The sequence below is a fragment of the Echinops telfairi genome, unplaced genomic scaffold (genome assembly GCF_000313985.2).
Source record: "Echinops telfairi isolate 266 unplaced genomic scaffold, ASM31398v2 ScPeMD7_9;HRSCAF=40, whole genome shotgun sequence".
Lineage (NCBI taxonomy): Eukaryota > Metazoa > Chordata > Mammalia > Afrosoricida > Tenrecidae > Echinops > Echinops telfairi.
This window is the reverse complement of record NW_022103906.1, coordinates 47,836,001-47,861,352: the sequence shown is the minus strand read 5'-3', so window position 1 is coordinate 47,861,352 and position 25,352 is coordinate 47,836,001. Positions and strand designations below refer to the sequence as shown.

The 25,352-nt window shown below is 38.0% G+C and overlaps 1 pseudogene; it reads left to right on the top strand.

Annotated features, from left to right (window-relative positions):
• Window positions 1–13,072: 13,072 nt before the first annotated feature.
• LOC101657039 lies at window positions 13,073–14,449 on the top strand (annotated as a pseudogene).
• Window positions 14,450–25,352: the final 10,903 nt, after the last annotated feature.

The following is a 25,352-nucleotide window of genomic DNA, read 5'->3' as shown; positions in this document are numbered from 1 at the left end:
AATGTTAAAAAAGAAAAAAAAAAAAAGAAGTTAAAAACAAAAACAAAAAACAAAAGCAACAACAACAACAACAAAAAAGTGGACTTGAACCATCAACCTTACAGTTAACAGACCAACACTTAACCCCCAGCATCACCAGGGCCCCTAGCTAAAAAACAGCAATGTTTAACTTTTATACATGTATATAAACCATGCATGCAGAGTTGTTTAGGGGTAATATTAGAAAATGCATACCCTAAAATGTTTCACTCAAAATACTGTAAAGTACATATTCAATTTTTATTGTTATGTCAATGTTTCAGAAGAAACAAAATGAGAAAAGTGAACCAAAATATTCTTGTCCCGTTTTAGAAGTAAAATTTTTCATGCATTCTTCTAGCTTGGAGTTTTCTAAAGAAGTCCTTCTAAGGCCTCAATAAATGAAATTAAGCAATTAAATTTATTAAATTGCTTTTATCTATTTAGACAAGACAAGCATTAAGGTTAGGGCTGATAGCTGCCGATGAAGAAGTGGTGACCAGAGAGGAGGTATTGCAAATAAAGAGTAGACATTGAGGTGGCTGTTCTTGTTTTCCTCGTTGGTGGGTACCATTGGGTAGATGTCAACGCAGATTCCTACATCATTCTCACAATTGTTGTTATGTGTGAGTCCAGTAGTGCAGCCACTGTGTCATTCCATCTCATTGAGAAGCTGCTCCTTTGCACTGATGCTCTACTTTATCAAGTGTGAAGTTCGTTTCCAGAACTGGTCTCTCCTGATAACACATCCAGACACTGCGAGGCTGAGTCTTGCCATTCTTGCTTCTAAAGAGCATTCTGGATGTACTTCCTCCTAGACAGCCAGTTTTCTGGGAGATTTTTGGTCCTGGCAGCCCACGGTACTTTAAAAATTTGGATCAGGTGGGCCTTTAACCTCAGAGTAACATCCTTGCTCTTTAACACTTTAAGTGCAGTAGGTTTTTCCAATGTACGATATTGTTTGATTTCTTGACTGCTGCTTCCATGTGCATTGATTGTGGATCCAAGTATGATAAAAATCCTTGAAAACTTGCATAATTTTTGTTTTTCATTACATTGTCTATTGATCGAAGCAAAGTTGTTAAAAATGAGTTTCTTCTCATCCTGATACCGTGTTCTACATGTGGTTTCCCAGACTATTTTCTTTAAACTATGCAGTGTCCGTGTTCTGCTAGAACTGCTTCTTCTTGGTCTATAGCTAGCACAATTAAGTATACTGGACTTCTCTTTCATCAACATATCATCCATAGCTTGTTATGATCCACTCAGTGGAATGCCTTTGCTTGGTCAATAAAATACAAGTAAACATCTTTCTGATATTCTCTGCTTTTGGCCAAGATCCATCTGATAGATACATTGATATCCTGTGTTCCCAGGGTTGTTGAGAATCTGGCTTGAATTTCTGCCTAATCTCTTGTCAATGGACACACTGCTACAACCATTGTTGAGCGATCTTTAGTAAAATTTTACTGGCATATGATGTCAATGATAATTAAATAGCTTCAACATTTTGTTTTGTCATCTTTTATTGGGATGGATACAAAATATGAATCTCTTTCACTGATAGGCCAAATTTCCTGGCATAGACTAGTGAGTCCTTTGACCTATCCATCGATTTGCTGAAATATTTCAACTTGTATTCCATCAATATTCCCTGGAGCCTGTTTATGGTAGTTAATGCCTTCAGCGCAGCTTGAACGTCTTTCTTCCATATCATCATATGTAGATCACATGTTGCCTCTTGAAATAGTTAAATTTTGACCAAATGGTTTGGGGGCAGTAACTCTGTATATTTCTCCCATCTTCTTTTGATATGTCTGCATCAGTCAATATATTGCCCATTGAATACTTCCGTCTTGCTTTTCAGCATTTTCCATTTGAGAATGTATTTTTCTTGGTTTTCTATTTGCAGGGCTTTTCACAATTCATTTTAATATTTTTCTTTGGGTAGAATAATATTTCTGTATATAAAACTATATTAATATAATAATATATCATTTCATTTATATTTAAAACTAAAATATTTTCTATTGCATAATATTCAATGTTATGTAATATTTTCCTCTCTTTTCCATTGGTCCTCTACTTTACAAACCATGATTTTTGTAAAGCGACTGGTCTATCCTGGCAACCAGTCTAAAGCATATGAGACAAAGTCTCCCATTCTGGCCTCTGAGGAGCACTTTTGCTGTACTTCTTCCAAGACAGATGTGTTTACTTTGTGGCAGTCCTTGGTACTTTCCATATTTATTGCCAAAACCACAGTTGAAATGCATTGATTCGTCTTTTGTTTTCCTTATTCAATGTCCAACTTTCACGTGCATATGAGGCAATTGGAAATACCATGGCTTGGGTCAGACCTTAATTCTCAAATGGACACACTTGCTTTTCAACACCAGCCTGTGTGATCATGAGGTAGGCGTGGATGGTATCAGGTATCAGGCATCAAAGACCCAGAAGAAAAAAATCATATCAGTGTGAAGGAGGGGGAGTGCAGAGTGGAGACCCAAAGCCCATCTGTAGACAATTGGACATCCCCTTACAGAAGGGTCACATGGAAGAGATGAGCCAGTCAGGCACTGATGAAATGTACAACTTTCCTCTAGTACTCCGCCCCCCCAACTATCATGACTCCAACTCTACCTTACAAATCCGGCTAGACCTAAGCATGTACACAGGTACAGATAAGAGCTGGAAACACAGGGAATCCAGGACAAATAAACCTCCCAGGACCAATAATGAGAGTAGTGATACCAGGAGGGGAAGGGGAAGGTAGGAGGAAATAGGGGGAACTGATCACAATGATCGACATATAACCCCCTCCCAAGGGGACGGACAACAGAAAAGTGGGTGAAGGGAGACATCAGACAGTGTAAGACATGACAAAATAATAATAATTTATAAATTATCAAGAGTTCATGAGGGAGGGAGGGTGGGGAAGGAGGGAAAAAATTAGGAGCCTGATACAAAGGGCTCAAGTAAAAAGAAAACATTTTGAAATGATGATGGCAACATATGTACAAATGTGCTTGACACAATGGACGGATGTATGGATTGTGATAAGATTTGTACAAGCCCCAAACAAAATGATTTTAAAAGATGAAGAAGAAAGAAGGAACCACAATAAAATGAATAAATAAAAGTCTTCATTCCTGGGGGAGTAGGGAGTTCTTGTGCAGCAGATTTACCCAATGCCATGCGTCATTTGATCTCTTGACTGCTGCTTCCATGAGCGTTGATTGTGGATCCAAGCAAGATGAAATCCTTGACAATTTCAACTTTCGTTTGTCATGATGTCATCTCCTGGTCCTGTTGTGGAGATTTTTGCTTTTGTTACATTGAATTGTAAGCCATACAGAAAGCTGCAATCTTCCATCTGAATCAGTAAGTGCTTCAACTCCTCCTTCCCATCAGCAATAAGATTGTGTCATCGACATTTCAAAGATTATTAATAAATCTTCCTCAAATCCTGAAGCTGAATTCTTCTTGACCTAATCCAGCTTTCCCGATCATTTGCTCTGCAGACAGGTTGAATAAGCCTGGGAAAGGAAGAACCCTGAGAGAACACCTGATGAACTGTGGGAGGACGTCTAGAACCTCGCACATAAAGACAGCAAACGATCAGTAAAAGGACAGAAGAGAAAGGAAAGATCCAAGTGGATGTCAGAAGAAACTCTGACACTTGCTCTTCATCACAGAGTAACTAAGGCAATTGAAAGCATGATGTAGTCAGAGATGAGCAAACATTTTCAAAGGCAATTCAAGAAGACAACATCAAGTATGATCATGGAATGTGCAAAGATCTGAAGTTAGAAAACCAAAAAGGAAAAACAACCTAACATATTGCACTACAAAAAAATTCAAACCTCAAGTGTCAATATTGAAAGATTTTATAGGCAAAAAAAAATTGAATGATGCAAGAAACATCAAAAGAAGATAGGAGGAATACACAGTCACGATACTAAAAAGAACTAGTTGACATTAAACCATTCCTAGAAGTAACATGTATGTGTATGTTTATGTGTATGAGTGTATGAATATGTATGAGCCTTTGTGGGTTAGTAGTTACTCACTGGGCTGCAAATTACGATTGCTCATTGGGAAAAAGAGGCTTTCTAGTCCCATAAAGAGTTATGTCTCAAAAGTCCACAGAGGCAGTTCTACCCTATCCTACAGGATCTCTATAAGTAAGACAGTGAGTATGTGTATATATGTATACATATACTTGCATGCATAAGCATACCACATATGAAGGACTTTAAAATGGTCATGGAAAAATTATAATATCTCTTAATTTCATTTTCTATTAACTTTTTAAAGCCTTATATGTAAATACAAATATCTAGAAATAGACAGACAGACAGATACACACATGGTTATTAAACTTGTGATTTAGAATTAAACTTGTGACTTAGCCCAAAATGGGTGGAAAAAGCCATAGGACTGTTGGACTTCATTCCATCATTTTGACATGCAAGGCTTCTAAGAAACCTTGAGTTACACAGAAAATGCTCTAATATTCTTTCTTATGAAGAACAGCAAAAGACATAATGAAACGATTGTAGTGTTTAAAGCTCTTAAAATTATAATGTTGTGAAATATAGATTTTTATTTCTAATTTGTTAGTATGAAGAGAGCAAGGTTCGATGTACAACCTTCAGAAATGTACGCTTGCCAACTGTGAAAAGAGCTTCCCTCCAGGAAGAGAGATGGCTACGGTCCCCTCTGGGACGCCGCCTTGATTATGAAGTACTTCGTCCTTTCCGTCACACCGTATCATAAGTTAGAATGACAGCAGCTGACCAAGCAAAAAGGTTTTCCATTATCCAGGAAAAAAAGACCACTTCATGAATCTAATTTTGTCTTTTCCTCTAGCATTAGACACAAGCCGCCCACAAAATAGAGTAAAATAATTTAATTAAAATCTAACTATACCTTGGTCACTAATGGATACAATCCTCCTTATCCAGTGATAAATATAGAAAATGTTGATGTCAGATTAAGCCTCTCTAAAAAAGAAATAAGAAAATATATGTGTCTAATTCACTTATATCAGGAAAAATGACCCAGGGCAGTAATGTTATTTCCTATTAAAGCAATCTGGAAAGTGGATAGAAACCAGTTAGATGGTAATTTAATATAAGCACAACACAGGACTTAGAAATGAACAGATTTACTCCCATACTGAAGAACAATTATGGGAACTTAAACATGCATTTGATCTGAGAAAATGATTACCAAAGCCTGCCACGTAGTCATGTCGTGACCGCTGCTCTGTGTTAGTGAGCTGTCCATCACAAAACAAGCGTGTGGGACATTGTTCCCCTTTTGTAATTTAAAAAAAAGCTTAGCAAGCTATCATGTTAACTTCTATAAAAAATGTTCATGTAAGTTTTAGAAGTCTTTATTTCTTAAATGATATATTTCTACAACTTAGTAGGTAATATATTAGATAGTCCTCAATCTGGATTTTTACAATATTACACATATATTTACACTCAATCTTTGCTTCACTCAGAAAATATATGAGTTGCCCTCAGAAAATTTGATATTTAAAACAACATTCATCATTTATAAAAACGTTTTGGGTTTGTTTTTTGTTTTGTTTCAGTATTCAAAGGTCCTCCTAAAGCCAAGTAAGGTGTTGTAGTAAACATGAACACATGTATTATCTGCTTGAAGAGGACATATTGCCAAAAACATTTTTTTAATAAATTATTTTATTGGGAGCTCTTACAGCTCTTGACAATCCATACATCAATTGTATCAAGCACATTTGTACATATGTTGCCGTCACTTTCAAAACATTTTCTTTCTACTTAAGCCCTTGGTATCAGCTCCTCTTTTCTCCCTTCCTCCCGCACCCTCCCACCCTCGTGATCCTTTGACAAATTATAAATTATTATGGTTTCTATATCCTATACTGTCCACTGTTTCCCTTCACCTGCATGTCTGTTGTTCATCCCCCTAGTGGTGGGAGGTGGGGTGGGATGATTGGTTAATACGTCGGCAATGATTGGTTCCCTCTTTCTCCGCCTTCTGCCCCCACCTTCTCCCTACCCTGATGGTATTGCTACAACCATTACTGTTCCTGAGGGGTTTATCTGTCCTGGATCCCGTGTGTTGCGAGCTCTTATATGTACCAATGGACATGCTCCAGTCTACACATTTATAGAGGTATAAATAAGCGCATGCGTATATGTAAATATATTAATTTATAATGATAGAGATATAGGTCCATGTACATATATTTATATATGAAGTATTAAAGTAGCAGGTGGACATTGGGCCTCTAATCAAATCCTCCCTCAATGCAAGAACACTTTGTTCCAATAACTCAGCATTCTGTGATGCTCACCTTCTGCGCATGATCGCTGAAGATAAAATGGGTGCATAAGCAAATGTGGTAAAGAAAGCTGATGGTGCCTGACTGTTACCAGATTTACCATCTGGGGGTCTTAAAGGCTTGACGTTAAACAAGCAGCCATCTAGCAGAGAAGCAACAAAGCCCACATAGAAGAAGCACGCCAGCCTGTGTGATCACGAGGAGTCGATGGGATCAGGTGTCAGGCATCAGAAGACAAAACAAATAATCTTATTGATGTAATGACGGGGATTGGAGTGGAGACCCAAAGCCCATCTGTCGGCAATGGGACATCCCTCACAGAGGGTCCCAGGGAAGGAATGAGTCAGCCAGGGTGCAGTGTGGTACCTAAGAAGCACCCAACATTCCTCTTACACCATCATGACCCCACTTCTACCTTCCCAATCCGGCCAAAATCATTTTTAATAATGGCTTTTAAAGGAAAACAGAAACATTAAATATTTCTTCTTAACCAAGTAATTATTTGATTAGTATTTTAAAGTAATCAATAATTAGTTGACAAGTAAAACCATGTTTATTTATGTTTAAATTTTATCTGCCTTAGTTATTGAATCTCCTAATCAGCATTAGGGTTAAAGTTTGAAAGTGAATGTTCTTCAAATCAAACATTAAAAATTCTCCTAAATCCTTTGGCTATGATCTGTGCTGCTGTCAGAGTAGTAGCGGTTCCGTCCTGCAGGACCAGAGGTCATTTCTCAGAGCTCCAGCTGCCCTTCCAGTTTCAGTTTCACATGGAGGAGCAGAAGGGGTGCAGTCGCAGCATGGACTAGTAAGGCCGTTGGTCAAGAACTGTCTGGTAGTTCTAGTTAACCAATCAATTACCAAACCAAATGTGGTGAAGAAAGCTGACGGTGCCTGAGTGTTACCAGATTTACCAAACCAATCAATTACCATCCAGTTGAGTGTGACTCATGGGAATGCCATGTGTGTCAGAGGTGAATTGGGTTCCGTAGGATTTTCTTTGTGTGTATATGTGTGTGTGCTCAAAATACTTTTTTTTAATCATTTTATTGGGGCTCATACAACTCTTATCACAATCCATACATACATCAATTGTGTAAAGCACACTTATACATTTGTTGCCCTCATAATTCTCAAAATTCGCTTTCCACTTGGGTTCCTGGAATCAGCTCCATCAGCAAATCCCCAGGTTTTCCTTCCAGGGCATCTGCAGAGTGATTCTAACTGCTCACCCTTGGGTTAATAGGAGTGCTATTTGTTCCACCCCGGGCCTCTATTACAATATTTAATCCTTTATTGTAAACCAAATAAATTGTTCTGTTAGCCATTTATGTATATATTGGCTCTGACTGAAGACGTCATATGGCCAGAGGTGTTTTAATAATGGCTTTTGAAAGGGGGGGCGGGAACACTACTTACCTTAATTTCACTAATTTAGAAACATTTTTAGTTATTTTAATTATCACATTTTATAAGTCTTAGTAACTGTACCTATTCTTCAGCATTAATGTTTAAGTTTGAGTGTAAATCTTAAAAATCAGACACTGAAGTTTCTCTCAATTCCTATTAGTTCTTCAAAAATTTCTATGAATAAAAGTAGCTTCACTTTTCCTTAATTAATGTCCATATTTCTGGAAATTAAAGAACTTTGATTAAAGTCTTGATGTAGAAATGTTTAAGGTTTGTCAACTAATTCTCAAGGATGTACAAATAAGGCTTCCCAACTTTTTACTTCTTAAAAATATCATGTATCATGAAGTAATTGATTATATTTGGCAATGTTTCACTTTAAAATTAAATTATTCCCTCTACAAGCATAAATGTATATCATCATCCATGACTGTAACAATACAGAGATGCATCCCATAAATGTGAATATTATGCACTTTGTCCATGCTTTTTTTTTGTATTTACTGGATGATTTACTTTATTGTTGATTTCTACTGTCTATGCTACTGGGCTATGGCAAGTGATTTCTCCATATACAACTCTCAGATTTCAGTGTTGCATCCTAGTGAAAATCTTAAAGTACAATTTAAGCTACACATGAGGATCTGCTTAAGTCAACATTCAAAGTCTGTGTCATGAACACTCAGAATATACAATTATATCTGCCTATGGGCAAGCATTGAACATTCTAGGCGGTGCATGATTCTTCTTGGCAAGTAGCTTCAGGGAGCAAGGGCAAAAATTCTTCCAACTCATAGAACTTTTAGTGTGAAAATCAATGTTGTTGCCAGGTTAAGCTTATTTTGGAATTGAGGGAAATGCAGTGACTTATGACCTTCTCGTATATATGGGTAATGTCACCGTTTTACATTTTAAGAAACAAAATATCAGAAGTTATCCAACATATGCAAGATCTGACAATAAGTGCCAGACCTGGGGTTTGGATTTTAAACTATGTTTGCCTAACTACAAAAACCATATTCCTTAGAAGGAAGATAACGTTCTCCTTTCATTCCACTTTTGCTCAGCAGCATGATTTTGTTTTGTTTTTTCTGTGATACAACTTTATTGTGACATTTGTTGATATGAGTCTCATACGTTTCCCACTATAGGATGCTTTTCCTCATTTGCTCTCCATTTGGACAAGCGGTATCTTTTTCCTCTGTGTTGATTGTTCATATTCTTTCACAGATCAAAAAACCTAATGGCCTAACCTACCGAAATTTAAAGACAAGCAAAAACAAAACAAAACCCCACTACTGCCATGAGTCGATGCTGACTCAGCAACACTATGTAGCGTTTCTGAGACTACACATTTTTATGCGACAGTTGGCATCATCTTTTGCCCATGATGTAGAAGGTGGGTTGAACCATCAGTCTTGCAGTTATCAGCCCAACCTGCTGGAAATGAGTCCATTTTAGACATGTTCTCTTGAAGGTACTCTCTGGGTGGCAGTGATTGTCTAAGCAAGAGCCAGATGCTGTCTTAGAAATAAATGTGAGATAAACTAGTTCCAGGAAGCTCACAATGACCTGTGAGAAATGTTAAAATAAAGATATATGACTGATGTCTGCCGTGGAGTTGGCCCCCAACTCCTGGAGTTCTCATTCACAACAGAACTCAGTGCTGGCTGGTACCATCCCACTAACCAGTTGTGAATGAGACCTCTGTAATCCACAAGGTATGTATTGGTTTATTTGGGGGAGTAGATTGCCAGACATTTCTTCCCAATGTTCCTTATTCTGCAAGCTCTGTCGACAAATGTTCAGTGTCACAGCAACATGGAAACCTCCCCTGACAGAGGGTTAGTGGCTGGGCATGAGAAGTTTGTGTTTGTTGTTCCCCTCAAATCCGCTCCCTCTCATGACAACCTGATGTAGAACAGACAGACTCACACCTCAATCCCGTGCCTTGTTTATGAGCTTCCGTATGTTTATGTCAATCCATCTCATTGAAGGGTCCTTCATTTTCACTTCCCAGTGAATGGTTATTCCACTGAACAGGAGTCAGTCGTAGAAAATGTTGACTAAGGAAGGTAACTATTGAACGCATTGCTTTGTAAAAGAAAAAATAAGTATAATTTAATTTCTCAGAGTGAAATCATTTGTTATTAATCATATTATAATTTATTGGTTATATTACAATACGTGCTTTGCTTTTGTCCACTTGGTTTTATTTTTTATTTATTTCCAAAACCTTGCTACTGGGAGGTAATTCAAATATCATATCATTCCATAGTTCAATCACAACAAGCAATGTTGTACTATTGCTACCACAATCAGTTTGAAAACATTTGCATTCTTCTTGAACTCCTTGATAGCATCTCCCCTTTACCAACCACAGTACCCCACTGTACCTCCAGGAAACCTTATTCTACTTGCTATCTCTATAGGTTCATCAATCCTGGGTTTAAGCCAAAAAAACATATAACAAAAATTCAAGAAGACTAACCCCAGTGACAAAATGCATCATAGCTAAACCCTAATATTAAGAAAAGGGGTGGGGGAAGCACATAAACATTTGAAAACTATAGCAGGCCCTACGTGTATAGGAGTGATCAACTGACAAGGTTTTAACTGTTTTCTCTCCAGTGTACTCTGTCTGGTAACCAGTTTATTCCCGTCCCTCAATGATGGATAGAGGGAAATCACCAGAGGCTTATTTTCCCTGTATAAATCTCACAACTGTATCTTGGCCTCCTACTGTCATCCATAGCCTTCTACAAACCAGTCTCACAATTTCGCACCGATACTATTTCCTCCTTCAGCTTCAGATTCTATGAATTGTAGTCCTTTGGTCATTGATGTTAGTGCGCTTCTTCCATGTAGACTTCGTTGACATCTGTTAGATGGCTGTTTGCTTAAGAACAAGCATTTAAGACCCTAGATGCCATTCTATCTCATAGCCAGGCACCATCTAATTTCTTCAGCTCACTTTGCTCTAGCGCCCATATGATCTGTGTTCCCTTCCTGAGGATGAGTATCCAGCAGATGTCAGAGCTGATTGTTCTTAAATTGGAGCTAGGGTTCAATGCAAGCATCAAACCCATTCCCAGATCTGTCTTTTTATCTTTTTTCTTCAATCTGTCTATGGCTCCCTTTGGAGACCTCCTTGTTAATTTATTGTGGAGTGCCATTGTTATTTCTCCCTAGAGTGTGAATATCTTCTACTAATGTTGTCATTGATTAGCCCTAATTACTAATTTTTAAAACACAGTTGAAAGAGGGATATTGGGCCAAAGTTGTCCACTTAGTTTTAATGAAACTGGATGTTTTTCCAGTGACATAAATTAAGAATAAAATCTTAAACATATTGTATGTTGAGATAGTTTATTGTGCCAGCCTGGCCGATAAACATAAGTGGGATTAACTGAAGGGCAGAGAGATAAATGGCTTGGTGAGCTTTGCCTTTCTTGTCATTCGCTCTTTGATCATCAGACCAGTGTGCAGCTGCCTTGCTTGTTCTGTGCCTCAATTTAAAGGCTACACTGCCTGTGGGACGCCTAGCCTGTGGACTGTGTCGCTGTAAGTTGAGGTCCCTTTAAGACTTCTCTGGAGCTGGGGACTGGCGGTTGGTGACCTGCCTTGTGATTGGCTGCTGTGCTGACTTAGCCTAGCTCTCTCTATAAATAGAGGAAGATCTGGCAGCAGACTAGACTTGAAGGACTGCTAGTCTCTTACAATTCTCTCTCATGGGAGTGTGTTGTATTGAGCCATTTGTAGTGCTTTATAATTTAACTGTTTATTTCTTGTATTATATATTTTTCTGTATATGATTTAACAGTTCATTTCTTGTTACATATCTAATTATCTTTATAAATAAATATATTAAATTGTCACCAATTTGGTTTTATCTCTCTAGAGAACCCTAACACATTTGTCATATAAATAAATTTTAATATTCTATGTGGCCAACCTTTCCTATTTAGGAGATTATAAAATGATAATTGGGTTTAAGGAAAGATCTACTCCGGCTATTGAGTAGAGAATGGATTGAAGAGGGGGAAAATTTGTAGACGAGGCTGTATAAATAGTAAATCTGCAGCAAATCATTGCTGAGTTCCCGATCTATAGCATTAGTGGAGAGAGGATAGTAGAGGAAAAGAGGGAACACAAATATTGTTAATTTTCTTAATCTGTTTGAAATTAATGTTGACAAAATGTTCCCCAGGAATTTAGCCCTTTTCTTAATAAAGGATTTGTTGCTAACATGCTGATGACTATTCCAATATTAAATGTTTCACCATTGTTCCTTATGTTTTTAAAGATTTTCATAGATTAACAAAAAATAAAAATATAACTCTGCCTAAATTCCCCAGTTTCCATTGAATACCATTATCTGAAAAATTACAATGACTATTATAAGTTAATAAGTAACCCAAGAACATTTCATCTCTATATTATCAATAATTCTGCCCTACTTTTTAACACAGGCTCTTTGGGGATTCTGGTTTAGGCATTGGGCTACTGACTGAGAGGCTAGCAGTTCAAACCTATCGGTCACCCCACAGGAGAAAGATCAGGGGAAATATTTTAGTATGTTTGGCAGCATATGATTTTCCATCACTAAATTGTTTTACTAACAATGAAATAATAGACACTCTTTTGGAGTTTGCATGATATATGCTAACCACAATGTCAGCACTGGAGAGAGATAAGGATGTGGTCTGAAAGAGTTACAATCTCAAAAACCTTATATATTTTCACTATGAGTTGAACTTAAATCAATGAAGGGGAGTTTGGGGAAATCCAGGAGCTACGCCACTGGTATTTCAAATACCAGCATGATCACCCATGTAATTCTGAATAAAATGTTAAAGGAATTGAGTGATATCATTAAGTAAACTTTGTCTAAATCAGCTAATTATCTTTATTAAGTACTGTTTTATACTGCTAAAATTCAGGCAAAACCCCTTAGGAAATGTTTGTTTAAAGTTATTTAGGACTCTGGTATTATTCACTCTCTGAAACTTTATGGTTACCATATTCTTGTACATGTAATTGGTTATGAAAAGAAAAACAACTTATTAAAAGATATAAACATTCTGATTAGTCTGAAACTATCCACCCTTATAAATTCTGTTTCCCTGTATTTAAATATGATTTTTGTCATATTACTTCTAATAGCTGTGACTTATTAGAACTGGTAAAGCTTTTATAAATGTGTAATAGGGATGCTGGTTCAAATTGTATGGATATAGTCTTTAGAGTTAGGTAGAGATAGAATCAGACAGTTAAGTCTCTCTTAAAACTGAAGACATGGCCACTGTCCCAGCTGCCACCCAGACACCGAGCTCACCCCAAGCCCCTAGCGAAGACATCGCAGCAGTCGTGGCCATGCAGAAAATCTTTGCCCGGGAAATCTTGGACTCCAGGGGCAACCCCACTGTTGAGGTGGACCTGTACACAGCCAAGGGCCGCTTCCGAGCAGCTGTGCCCAGCGGAGCTTCCACGGTGATCTACGGCGCGCTGGAACTGAGAGATGGAGACAAATCGCGCTACCTGGGGAAAGGAGTCCAGAAAGCTGTGGAACACATCACCAAGACACGAGGCCCTGCTCTGCTGGAAAAGAAACTCAAGTGTTGTCAATCAAGAAAAAGTAGACACATTTATGATTGAGCTGGATGGGACCGAGAATAAGTCCAAGTTTGGGGCCAATGCCATCCTGGGCGTGTCGCTGGCCGTGTGCAAAGCGGGAGCAGCCGAGAAGGGGGTTCTGCTCTACCGCTACATCGCAGACCTGGCTGGGAACCCAGATCTCGTTCTCCCAGTGCCTGCTTTCGGTGTCATCAATGGGGGTTCCCACGCGGGAAACAAGCTGGGCTTGCAGGAGTTCATGATCCTGCCTGTGGGAGCCAGCTCCTTCAAGGAAGCCATGCGCATTGGTGCGGAGGTCTACCATCACCTCAAAGGGGTCATCAAGTCCAAGGATGGGAAGGATGCCACCAATGTGGCCGACGAAGGCGGCTTTGCACCCAACATCCTGGAGAACGAGGCCCTGGAGCTGCTGAAGACGGCCATCCAGGGGGCTGGCTACCCATGCAAGGTCGTGATTGGCATGGATGTGGCAGCGTCTGAGTTTTATCACAACGGGAAATACAACCTGGACTTCAATTAGCCCGATGACCCCCCACGGCACATTACTGGGGAGAAGCTGGGGGAGCTGTACAAGCGTTTCATCAAGAACTATCCTGTTGTCTCCATCGAAGAGCCCTTTGATCAGGATGACTGGACCACCTGGACCTCCTTCCTCAAGGGGGTCAACATCCAGATTGTGGGAGATGACCTCACAGTCACCAACTCCAGGAGGATTGCCCGGGCCGTTGAGAAGAAGGCCTGTAAGTGCCTGCTGCTGAAGGTCAACCAAATCGGCTCTGTGAGGAGTCCATTCAGGCTTGCAAACTAGCTCAGTCTAATGGCTGGGGAGGTGATGGTGAGCCACTGCTCTGGGGAGACTGAGGGCACATTCATCGCTGACCTGGTGGTGGGACTTTACACTGGCCAGATCAAGACTGGTGCCCCCTGCAGCTCAGAGCGCCTGACCAAGTACAACCAGCTCATGAGAGGATCGAGGAGGCTCTTGGAGACAAGGCTGTCTTTGCTGGATGCAAGTTCCGTAACCCGAAGGCCAAGTGAGAAGCTGGAGACCCAAGGTGCCGCCCACCCCAGGACAGACACAGGCTGTGGAGCCTTTCCCCTGAAATAAACACTGGTGCTCACACACACACACACACACACACACACACACACACACACAAAATGAAGACACAACACATGTTTACATACTTCTCAAGACTGACACTTATTTTAATCTTTACCTTTAAATATTGTTACATTTGTGTGTGAACAAAGGCTTTGCATATTTAAGGGAGAAAAAAAGGCTTTCAGAAATTAATTTAAGGTTAAAAAATCCAGCTATTATTGCCAACCCCCCTCCGAGAGTAATTTCTTACATAAAAGAGGTTGTTGTTAAGGGCTGTCAAGTCTGTGTTGACTCACAGCAACCCTCTGTACAACACAATCAAACCCTGGCAGGCCCTACCCCACATGCAAAATTGCTTATCTTTGAGCCAGGTTTGCAGCAAGGATGACCATCCACCTGGGGGAGGCTCATCCTCTTTTTGCTTCCCCTCTAATTTACCAAGCACGGTATCCTCTTCCAGGGACTGGTCTCTCCTGATAACGTCCAAAGTACGCGTGACAAACAGCATTCTGGCTGTACTTCTTCCAAGACCGATTTGTTTGTTCTTTTGGCGGTCCGCGGTGCTTTCAATAGTCTTTGCGAGCATCATCATTCAAATCCCCATTCATTCTTCTTTGATCTTTCTTAGTCAGTGTCCGACAGGCATATGAGGCAATTGAAAATGCCATGGCTTGGATCAGGCACACCTTTGCCCTCAAAGTTACATCCTTGCTTTTCAATAGTTTAAAGAGATCCTGTGCAGCAGAGTTACCCGATGCAATGCGTTCTTTGACTTCTGACTGCTGCTTCCATGAGCATTGTTTGTGGATCCAAGCAAGAAGAAAATTTTGACAATATTTTACTTATGCCAATTAAAAGAAGAGATGTGTTTCAAAGCTCAAAACTATCAATTCAATAACCATGGAATAATGGTCACCTGCTTCTTTTCATACTAAGGCTTTTTAGTCTAAGTTCAAGGGAGAATTATAGTTCCTTAAATCTTCTACATATGAGTTTAACGTAAAGCCTAGTTCGCTTATTGAGGTTTCCGAATCAAATCTTCTGTGTGTCTAGAGGCAGGTTGTGCACCTTGAAAGGTCAGACAAAGTCTAACGTGTCAATTGTTTGAGCATGCAGCCTGAGTTCCCAAGGTCTGAATAGAAACTAGGTCAAAAGTTACATATTAACCCTCCTCCAATAATGATACCACAGTTTTCTTCATATAACTCAGCTTCTCTGATTATTTGCGCAGCATACAGATTGAATAAATATCTTGAGAAGATACAATCCTGACACACATTTTTAAAAATTTTAAACCATGCAGTATTCCCATGTTCTGTCCTTATAACTGCCTCTCGATCCAAGTACAGGTTTTGTACGAGCACAATTATATATTCTGGAATTCCCATTCTTCTCAAGGCTATGCATATTTGTTATGGTCAAATGTGTTGGTACAGTCAAATGCCTTTAAGTAAAACACAAGTAAACATATTCCTGGAATTCTCTGCTTTCAACTTCATCTGACATCAGCAATGAGATCCTTTGTTCCATATCCTCTTCTGAATTAGGCCTGAAGCTGACCCTGTGAATATCCAGTTTCAACCATTGCTGAATGATCTTCATAAAATATTTACCTGTATGTGATATTGTCCTATAGTTTGCACATCCTGTTGGGTCACTTTTCCATGAACTGGGTACTATGTTAGACTGTGTTGTCTAGAGGGGAAGGGGAAGCAGTGAACTCATATATCTCATATATGTATAGAAAAGAGTTTTACATCAATTGGTATCAAGATGATCTCATAATTCAGGTGGGATATACCCAGGGTCATATCTTGGGTCTCATGAATTAGTTTTAATTTTCTTCAGCTTCAATCTGAGCTTACCTATGAATAACTACTGATCTGTTTCACAATCAGCCCCTGGCTTGGTTCTGTTTGCTGATATTGGCTTTTCCATCATCTCTTCCCAGTTAGATTTCTGCCTATCCTATTTGGAGAAGCCTATGTGTATAATCACCTTTTGTGTTGTTGAAAAAGTATTTGCAATGAAGAAGTTATTGGTATCTCAAAACTCTATCATACTATCTCCAGCTTCATTTCTATCAACAAGACCATATTTTCCAACTACTATTCCTTCTTCATTGTTTCCAGTTTTGCATCCCAATCACCAAGAACTATCAATGCATCTTGATTGCATGTTTGATCAATTTCAGACTGAAAACTTTGGTAAATTTCATCAGTTCTTGATCACTAGTTTTTTGGGTTGGTGCATAAATTTGAATAATATTTTTAGTGATTGGAGTCGCTCAGATGCAGATAGATATAATCCTATCACAAGATTGTACTTGTACTTGAAGATAGATCTTGAAATGTCTTTTTGACAATTGATTTAACACCATTCCTCTTGTCTAGTAAATCATTTGACCCCTTGATTCAAAATGGCTATTAGCCCATTTCAGTTCACTAATACCTGGAACATTGATCTTTATGCATTCCATTTCAGTTTTGGTGGCTTTCAATTTTCCTAACTTCATATTTTTTACGTACATTCTAAATTTCTGTTACCAAGAGATGTTTGCAGCAAATTCTTCTCATTTTGAGTCATGGCCCATCAGCAAATGAAGGTTGTAAAGGCTTTATTCCCGAAAGCTTTACTGCATCAATGTCAATGTGACTGCCTTCACTTTGAGAAGAGAGCTCTTCCTAAGTCACAGTTTGAGTGCCTTCCTGCCCTGAGGAACCCATCTGCCAGCACTATCTTTGACAAGGCCCTGCTGCCAAGCATGAGTTTTCAGTATCTGACATTGCTTTAATTCTGTCCATAAGTTTGTCCATGAAAAATTCCTCCAAAGCGGACAGCCTATTCTTTCTTCCCACCATGTTTTAAGTCTGGAAGCTCTGCTGAAACCTGTTCACTGCGGGCAATTCTGCTGGTATTTGCAATACCAGTGACATTGCTTCCATCATCACAGCAACACACAAGCCACCAGGGTAACACAAACTGACAAACAAGCCATGCTATAATAAAGGTAGTTATGCTAACTGAATGGTATAAAATTACATCAAGAGAAAAAGTGTGTATAGGTGCAATCAATCAGCCTGGTAACCAAAAGGTTAACCATTGTGAATGTTAAGGAGTCTTCAAGTTGTAAGATGTCAAGATCTAATTTACATAGTTACATATGCCAGTATTAGAATAAATTAATATTCATGTATTTCATTAGATTCAATTGGTTGGAGACGTTTTGTGAAATGGTGAGACCAAGTAACATGGAATGCAAGGATCAAGTGTAATGGAAAGGAAAATATAATCGATTATTCATTTTTAAATATTTATTTCATATAGGCTTATTAATGAAAAATGTTTATTAAGATATTCTTAATAAACATTCAATTCTATGTGTTAGGTCACTAATTAAAGCAAAGTGTCCTTTCCTATAGAATTTATATCTTATTAGTAAGATGATACTAAAACATTCATATCAACATAAATAGGTAAGTTGTATAAAGAAAGGTAAAGCTATGCAAAGGGTACATTTGCTATTTACATAGGGTCATCAAGGAAGGCCTTACGTGTGAGCTGACATGGGAGAAATGTAGAAAAAATCTATCTGAGGAAACTCTTCTAGGAGGATGCTCCACAGTCCTTGAAACCTTTGGGGAATAGCAGCAAGTCAATGAACCTGGAATTCAAGGAGCAAGCTCTCTCCACTGAGAGAGCTAAGACCAGAGAGTCAAAAGGAAGGCAGGTTATTGTAGTCCATAATAAGAATTTACTTTTTATTCTGAGTTAGTTAGGTAAGAATTATTGGAGGACTTTGAAATTAACTTATTGAAGTAAGGTATATTGAAAAATAAGACTAATGACATGATCTGAATTCAATTTTAGTAGGACAAGCTGGGGTGCTGGCTGGGATAGACTAGAGGGCAGTTGAATCGAAGAAAAGCCAGCTAAGAGGGTGAGCTGATGGCGAGTTATGCTAGGGTGATAGTAGTCAGGTGGTGAGAAGTTCTAAGACTCTTGATATATTCTGAAAAGTGATTGAAGGAATTGACTGAACAGGCACTGTGTCAAAACAAGTTAGGGGAACTGAGCAATATACATATACTGAACACTTATACATATACCTACATGAAAGTATAACATTCAGAGAGATAATCATGCAAAGCTACATTTTTTTACAATACAGAAGTAAGGTATATGGTATTGTATGTAATATTGAAGAAAACATGATATGTAAATAACTGACAACACCATCCTGAAATGAAAAAATTAGTGTAAAAGTCGTGTGTTTTCCTCCTGTGATTAAAATGCTCCAGACAAAGACCGCGTGTACCCGTCCACAAGTGCTGTTTCAGTAGACAGCCCTGTATAATCAAGTGGAAAGTGGCACTGCTTAAGGTTTATTAGAATTTTTATCTCAGTAGGGGAATATTCTTTTAATTACAAGAAGTAAGTGTTATATGAAAAAGTATAAAGACATGGAATATTAAATTGATTAATATTTTATGGAGTCTTTGTTTCAAAATATGCTTCATACCATAAAGTTTAGCCAAATGTGTATCACCCCCTCCACTACTGCGCGAATACATCACAGCAGATTGTAAATACTAAACCAGAGTCAACACATGGAGAATGGCTGCATTGTCTGCCACAGCATTCGCTGATTGGAAATGGTCCCTTGGGAATTCATCACTGGAGACAAGTCCCTCCCCTTGAAACCGCTGCAGCACTCGCTCCTGATGGTCAGAAGAGGCCTCGCCAGTGACTGCATTTGTTCCACTCAGCTTTACACCAACACGTTGGATTAACCAGGTAAGCTTTTTGCTCCTTCTTTTAGATTGTATATGATATGTAACTTCATAAGACTTCCAGTAATGCAGGTGGTTAAGCATTGGCTGTTATTAAAAAGGTCAGCAGTTCAAAACACACCAGCTGCTCCGCCGAAGGAAGATGTGACAGCAAAGCCCACTGCCTTGAAAACCCTGTGAGGCGTCCGCTCTGTCCTATATAGTCAGTCGCTGCGAGTCCAACTTTACTCGACGGCTTCTAACCAAAACGGGGCGGCGGGACACTCTACGCATCTGTCCATTCTTGCTTCAGAGGGTTGCATTGAGCCGTGGCCCTTTCTATACAGTGATACATTCATGAGAGATGAGGAAAATATTTATAATTAAATGTGCATTTAAAAACAAGAAGTTTAGTGTCACTTTTGACATTTATTGAAACTTGATTTATCTAAAAATAGGTGATGCTTTCTGAGGTCAGCAATATAAATGTTTAGCTATGATGACTATAAGGTCTGTCATCTAATTGTTAAGAACTGTGATGTTTACTACATGGTTCAAATTAAAAATATTCTTTCAGTTTAAAGCAGAGTAATTGGGGGTTTTAATTTGTATTATGTTTTCATTTCTATTATTTTGTTGACTAATCTCAGTACAGATATCATAAGACAACCTTTATATTTTGAAATAATATATATTCTTATATTTATACTTTATTGTAGACTTTTCATAGAATGTGATCAATATTACATAAATCACTTGTATCTTCTAATAATTAATTAATACACAAAACATACTTAAGAAATTCCTGAGAACATTTTATACTGTCTAAAGGCACAGCATTTTCAAAAAAGATTTAGGCTACTTAATCAAGATGATTACAGATAACATCATGGATTGCCTTCAAGGTTGGGAGTTAATTGAATAAGCAGACTGTGTTTTTCTTACAGAAACCTATACCACTAATGGATAAGCTAATCCTCCCCACCCCCAAAGCTATCCTTAATCTAAAATCTCTTGCACTTACCTGGTTCAATTTTTAAAAACAGGACATAGGTCCTGAACATTTATATCAGAGTACATTAAATTGCCAATATGATGTAGAATACAAGGAACTTCAATATAGATAATTAAAATTCACTGTGCATTTTCCCTTTTTTCCTAGTACATTATAATTTGTCAAAAAGAAAGAGAATTACTTCTAAAAATTAATCTTACAAAAACCCTATTCGATCTTATTTGATTATCAGTTAATTCTGCTATTTCTTGTGTTTCCATGCCATGTATACATTCACAATGTTAAATTAGGGATATTATGTTTGAATCTCTCTCAATTGTATATATTAATTATATTTTAATATTTCCAAAACTCACGAAGCAATGAGTGATGTTCAAAATAGTGCATAGAAATGAGGTGTCAGGGTGATGTTAGTGAGAAAAAAAATCTGTTTTCATTAATGCTCCAAAGCACAAGAATAAATTTGTAAAAAGTGAAAAATTAGTAAAAGTATAGTGTATATAATTTTAGTGTTTTTCATATCAGCAAGTTTGCAGTCAATGTTATTTAAGTTGTATTAAATAAAATGATGCCCCATCTAAATACTTTAATTATCTTGAAATGTAGCACATTCACTTTGTTATATTACCAATCATGTTATCTATGACAGTGTTACCTAAAACCTGTAAGAAATCATCATTTCTGGCACAGTGCACATTGGGATGTTAACCCGAGGGGGGGGTAGCTTGATTCCACCAGTGGCTTTGTGGGAGAAAGACAGGCCGTCTGCTCACGCAAAGACGTATGTACTGTCTCCACTGTTCTACTCTGTCATCTAGGGCAGCTATAAGTCACAATCAGCAAAATAAAATATTTAATCTAGCTACAGAATCTGTACTTTGGAATTTGCTTATGTTTTCAGGACATGTAGAAATCATTCTGATGGCAAACACAAAATTATATGTGCCTCAGCTGGTTTCAGCTCAACACATTTAAAAATTCAGAAGCATTCAAAGTTCTTCCCCTAAAATTTTCAGAGAATTGGAAAGTATAAAAAGAGTCAGAATTTGGAAAGTTCATGCTGTCTTATTTTATATGGTTGTTCTTTTAGTGTGCTGAATTATCTTTATTTTGCCACAGCTTTTAAAATAAAAAGTATGAAGAATTTTGCATATATGCATGACTGGAAAAGCAGTGTGATAAACTCTGAGAGTTCACACTATTTATGAAAAAAGCAATCCAGAATGGAATATAAATCTTACTTTGTATAAGTTATATGTAAATGGATTTCTTGGGTAGCAAAATCACATGAAGTCGGGGTGTTTGTTTCTTGTATTTGATTGCAGTTTCTAGCATTGGAAAGTATATATAAGAAAAATTAAATGCTTCAGATGTTATAGAAAATACAGTCAGCTGGTGCCTCTAGTTTCTTTCTCTCTTGGCTTGTCTGTTTTATTATGCTAACTCTTCCCTGGGCTCTCTTAAATGAGTTAGCTGAGTTGTCATCTCACATCCAAGCTTAATACTGTTAACTTGATTATCTGAAAAGTGCTTTGCTAGGAATAATATGGTTATAATAATGTTGTTTCCAGGATCCAAAGATCGAGGGCAGATAGTCTAAAAAAATTATCTTACTTTTAACATCAGAGAAAAGACTTAAATTCTAAAATACTATTATTTACATAAAAGTTCTTTATTGCTGGAATCAAATGGACATAATAGTTTAAATCATATATTTCTCAGATAGAAACCCATACACTCAAGTATAAGATGGTATCTCTGTATTAGGAGCCTCCTGGCTTGTTCTAAAGGATGAGGAGTCAGATGTACCATGAGGCTAACTTCTCCACAGAATGATGGAGCATATTAGAACTGTGACTCTTAGGTGAGAGTAGGATAAAGCAGGGCAGGGACCAGCTTCAGAATAGATGAGAGTAAACACCCACTTTGTAAAATGTATGAAAGCCCTAACAAAAGAATGCTTTTCATCACAGGTTAAACAAATAAAGAGACTGAGCAGTTGGTGTGTGTGTGTGTGTGTGTGTGTGTGTGTGTGTGTGTATACAGAATATATAGTTTTGATTAACGAAAGGAAATTTCACTCTGGATGTAGTTTATGGAAATTCCCTTGTTGTATGCAAAAGTGGGTTGCTTTAAATGGAAAGGAACTCTTCAACTACCTAAGCTATCAAAAGGCAACAAAAGAAAATTCTTGTTTGAAATAAAGGTAATCATGTATAATGCTGTGGTATATTTTTATGTTGTCAAGATTTTTTAAATTTCAAGTACATTGAATGTCTATCCTGCATTCTGGCGTGGGTGAAGATGACTGCTTAAGGGTTATGTTAGCATGCTAAAAACGTTATCGCGTCTTGTCTTCGTTCATCTCTGTTCAGCTTCCATGGGCACAGGAGATGAATGAAAATGTCAGAGTGTATACCAGGTACCCCTAGACTTCAAAGTGACATCTTTGTTTTTTAATTCTTTAAAGAGTTCTTTAGCAACAGATTTGATCAATAAAATACATCATTTGCTTTCTTGGCTGCTGCTTCCGTGAGCATTGATCGTTCATCTAAATAAAATGAAATCCACAACAGCTTCAGTGTGTTCTCCATTTATCATAATGTTGTTCATTGGCACATAGGTGTGGATTTGTGTGTTCTCTGTGTTGAGTGATACTACCTCTTCAGAATCTGATGTGAATTTCCGGAAGATTCTTGTCAAGATACTGCTGCAAGCATTTTCAAATTGCTTTCAGAAAAATTCTACTTGAATGTGAGGGTATTTTTTTGAGAATTTCCATACTCTGTTGGATCACTTTTCTTTGGAATGAGTAATATTATGGATCTCTTCAGTTGGTTGGCCAGATAGCTATCTAGCTGTCTTCCAAATTTCTTAGCATAAATAAACAGCTACTTCCACCCTTCCATCCCTTTGCTGAAACAGCTTCATTGACGTCTGTCAATTCCTAAGGTCTTTTTTTTTTTTTTTTTTTGAAAATGGCTTCATGAACTTGGACTTCTTTCTTCAATACCACCAGTCCTTTATTTTATGTTTATTCTCGAAGTAGATGAATATTTAAAACATTTTTTTATACAGCAACTCTATATTCCTTCCAGTTTTGTTCTCTATTTGACCCATAGAACAAAATGTTTACTAAAACTCAAGACCAGGCTAACAGGCAATAGACAGACTGGTAAAAATTCCAAGGCCATGCTCTTTAGTCTCCCTTCAGGTCTTGAACTGATCGAAGACTTATGGCTCAATTTTCAGCCAAATGATAGACAAATCTATACTCACTCACGGGCATTGAGTCAATTCCAGCTAGTGGTGACCCTGAAGGACAGAATAAAACTGCCTCTGTGAGTTTCTGAGGCTGTAAATATTTCATAGAAGTAAATGCCTTGTCTTTCTCCAAAAGAATGGCTAGTGGTTTCAAACTATAGCCCAGTTTCCATCCCACTAGAACACCAACACTCCTAAAAATGGCTCTATAATGGCAACAGGAACACTGGTGAAGTATGCACTCTGTGGTAGTTACATAGTCTGTTGTCAATTTGAGACTTAAGAGTGAAGGGGTGGAGGTTAGCCTGTCAATCAGGTTGCAGCTTGATGACCTCATTTGGAGGCAGCAAGGCAGGACATACAGACACTCCCTGCGAGATATTCCTGTTGAGAAGACACATGGAGCTATGCTAGAGCCCTGGAGCTAAAGGAGCCACATGGAAACCCTGCCAGCAATGAGATGCTTCCATTGCCACTGGATCCACAAGACTTTCTACCCACTGGCCTATGATCTTCCTACATTCAGTATCATTGCATGAGTCTGAAGAGGAATTTAAAGTTTAGTATAGGACATATGGGCTAATATCAGACTTATGGACTTGATCTGGACTGGGCTGGGATGTTTTCTCAATATTCAATTGCTCTTGTATATTAGGCTCTTTCTTATACACATGAGTGTCTATGAATTTGTTTCTCTAGACAACCTGAACTAACACACGCTCCTTAGAATATTTAACCATCTGGTATCAAAAGAACAGCATTTACCCCAATGGTTCTCCACCCTAAAGGGTTGCGACCCATACGTTGAGAAGTGCTGATTTACCCAATGACAAAATTAAGATAGATTAGGAAAGGAGGAGAAATGGAAATAGGAAGCACATTGAGGAATTGGGATGAGTGGTGTGGCATTGAAAGGATTATAATGAATAAGTTGAAACAAAATGTAGGTGAACTGTTGAATATAAAACTATCAGCTCTGTGACCCTATACCCAATTCACAATAAGACATTCCCCGTAGAATATGGAGATGTTAATTTTTTCTTCAGTTATATCTTCCTTTTTAGTTTTCTACCACTAGGCCTTTCCACATTTCATTATGATGATTTACTGTGTCTTCTGAAGTTGCATTTGAAATTTTCTGTCCATCTCTCTTGTTTCATCATTTCTTCCACTTGTTGTACCTATGCTTTGTTCAAGATCAAGTTTCAGAGTCTCTTTTGACATTCATTTTGGTCTTTTCTTTCTTTCCTGTCTTTTCAACGACCTTTTGCTTCCTTCATGTATGATGTTCTTGATGTCACCACAGATCATGAGGTTTTCTGTCATTAGTGATCAAAGCATCAAATCTATTCTTAAGATGGCTTTAATTCAGATGAGATATACTCAAGGTCATATTTTGGTTCTCATGTGTTTTAATTTTATTCCACTGCAACATGAACTTGAATATGAGCAGATGATTGACTGTTCTGCACTAAGTCCCTAGCCTGGTTTTGGTCGATGATACTGAACTCCTCCATCAAACTCAGTCTGGTTCCTGTGCATCTAATCTGGTGAGGTTCACTTGTATGGCCACCCTTTATATTGTTGACAAAAAATATATATATTTGTAATGAAGAGATTATTGAGCTTTCAAAACTATATCATGTGATCTCCAGATTCCTTAAAGCTGTAATTTCTGGCATAGTAAACCATATGCTTGTCTGATCCCAAATGGCCAATGCCAGTCCATTTCTCTAGGCTATAGATCGCTATGTGCACCATTTCATTTTTGACAACTTCCTATTT